Source organism: Octopus bimaculoides, chromosome 2 (genome assembly GCF_001194135.2).
Source record: "Octopus bimaculoides isolate UCB-OBI-ISO-001 chromosome 2, ASM119413v2, whole genome shotgun sequence".
NCBI lineage: Eukaryota > Metazoa > Mollusca > Cephalopoda > Octopoda > Octopodidae > Octopus > Octopus bimaculoides.
In genome coordinates this window covers 102,936,662-102,939,161 of record NC_068982.1, presented here as the reverse complement: position 1 = coordinate 102,939,161, position 2,500 = coordinate 102,936,662, and the positions used below count along the sequence as shown (strand labels likewise).

Genomic DNA, 2,500 nt, shown 5'->3' with positions numbered 1-2,500 from the left:
GCTTCTTTTTTAAATTTCCCCCAGGATTTTGTATCTCATACGTCTTCAGTGGCTCTCTAAAATTGGCCATGCAAAGGTTTCTCTTCAATCTGTCTGACGTGCTCTCTTTGTATTTCATTCTTTTTCTTTATTAACTGTCTTTTAGTAGTTTTTCTGTGCTGCTCTGTGAATACTCTACTAGACTTCTTTTTTCCATCTGTACACATTCTTCTATTGCTATTAAGGCCCTTTTACCCTGGTCTCTCCTCAAGTACAGCCGGTTGATATCAGCTTTCGGACGGTGGGCTCCATACATCACCTAGAACTTCCTAGTTGTTCTGTCAAGTTTCTTTATATCGTTTTTGGTCCAGTTTATAATTCAAACTCCGTATCTGATTAAGGGTACTATCTTGAATTTATTGCTTCAACGAGATTTTTGGAAATCAGTTTTGACTGCAATAATTTTCTGACTCTCCTTGTGTACTCCCTACGAGTAATTTGTTTCATTTCTTCAGTTTTTTTTTATCTCGTCTGCTTCCAGTATTCTCAAGTACTTACACTACTGTCCTCTCTCATTGTTTGCTCATTTGGCATTTCAATTCCTTGGCTTCTTTCAAATCTTCCTCGTTTCATTTTCTATATTACGCACTTTTCCATTCCAAATTCCATACCTACGTCATCTGAGAAAATGCGGATAGTATGTACAAGACTTTCAAGCCGTTTCTCATTTTTCGCGTAAATCTTTATATCAGTCATGAAAAGGAAATGGATTATCTGACCATTTCCTTTTCCCAAATCTTCTTCTTCTTCTTCTTCTTCTTCTTGATTTTTAATCTGCATGTTTATTATAGTCACTTTCCGAGACACACCCAGTGTCCTAGGGCGAGTGAAGGATAAGAGATGTTACAGTATTAGAGAAAGCTTGGGGAGGAGAAGTGGGAGGGGCAGTAGCGAAACATCTTCATGTAATACAACACAGACATTTAAATTGATACGATTTTCCTAAGGATGAGATGTGGGCAATACCTGTTAGCACAATTATTATTATTATTATTAGTAGTAGTAGTAGTATTAGTATTATGGCCTGATTTTCTCGCCAACTTTCTGCATATCTCCATAAAGTAATTAGTTTGTCATACGTTGCTGCCATTTCACATTTAGGGTCATGTTATTCGTAGCATGCTTGCGTAGCAGCCATCTAGCCGGTTTGATAATTTCTTTGTCAGTGTCCATGTTTCACTGCCATATAATAGAAACTTCAGTTACCAAAATTGGACTGCATACAAACGTCAAGAAAACCGAGTAACATGTCTTTCAACTAATCAAGTAATGCTGAACTGTTTGCTTTGTGCGGTTCCAAATTGAATGTTGAAAGCTTCAAGTACTTAGGTGGTTAAATGAGCAATTTGGAAGCAGCCGTCAAGATCAGGAAGGTACAAACATGGACAACCTGTCACAAACTAAAGAAGGTCTGGAACTCCAAATTATCCAGGCGAATCACAGGGAGAGTGCTACGCGCATAAATATAAAGGGTTCTTTATAACTAGATAAAAAGTAATTTATTTTAAAGCAAAACTTTCAAGATCTAAGATTATTCATTTCTTGCCAGACAAGATTGTCTTGTTAAAGATGAAAATTACCTGAGAGAGTTTCTTCTATAACGGCATTGATTTCTTCGTTAGAAAGATCACTTATTACAGCCAACTGCATTAAAAATGATTGCTTCTGTTCCTGAAATTAAGTTTTCAGAAATAATACATCCTTTATTCTTTGTGTATCTAAATCTTGTATATATGCATGCATGCGTGTATGTATGTGCTTGTGTGTGCGTGGGTTTTCGTATTTTTATCCAAATGTCACTTGTGCGCCATTTTCTTAATGTCAGTCATCCAGGAATAGAGATGAGTTTCTTTGATGTCTTGATACAATAAAGAACAAAAATTTCATAAAAATTACGTACATACAAAGACAAACAGACAGACAAACACACACACATATTTGCATATACAAGAGTGTAGATACCTGCTATGCTTAATATTGAATTATGTGATTAAGTCAAATGCAATTATCTTTCCAGGCGAAAAAATATATTCCTTTCCTGTTGGGAATTATTGGCCCTTACGTATGCATCACATTGTCTATGATAACCAATAAAATAATGGTGTCACAATGTCATTACATAAAGTATGGTTTCTATGACGGACTATTTCTATTACAGACAAATGTGGCTGTCTTATTGATTGAACATTTGAGAAACTCGAAGTAACGGCTGCATAAATATATTTATACTGTATACCATGTATTGAGTACTATTTTGCTTGCTCATTAGAAACGATGTATATGCATATATTGTATCTATCTATCTATCTATCTATCTATCTATTGGCATGTATGTGTGTCTATGTATGTGTGTGTATGTATGTGTGTGTATGTATGTGTGTGTATGTATGTGTGTGTATGTATGTGTGTGTATGTATGTGTGTGTATGTATGTGTGTGTATGTATGTGTGTGTATGTATGT

The 2,500-nt window shown here is 35.4% G+C and overlaps 1 long non-coding RNA gene across 1 annotated transcript in view; it reads right to left on the bottom strand.

Annotated features, from left to right (window-relative positions):
• The window catches only part of LOC128251593 (uncharacterized), a 4,238-nt gene extending 2,301 nt beyond the window's left edge, over window positions 1-1,937 (bottom strand). The window contains exon 1 of the long non-coding RNA XR_008267196.1: window positions 1,620-1,937. This is a non-coding gene — a long non-coding RNA (uncharacterized LOC128251593). The remainder of the gene's footprint in view (window positions 1-1,619) is intronic.
• Between the last annotated feature and the right edge of the window lie 563 nt (window positions 1,938-2,500).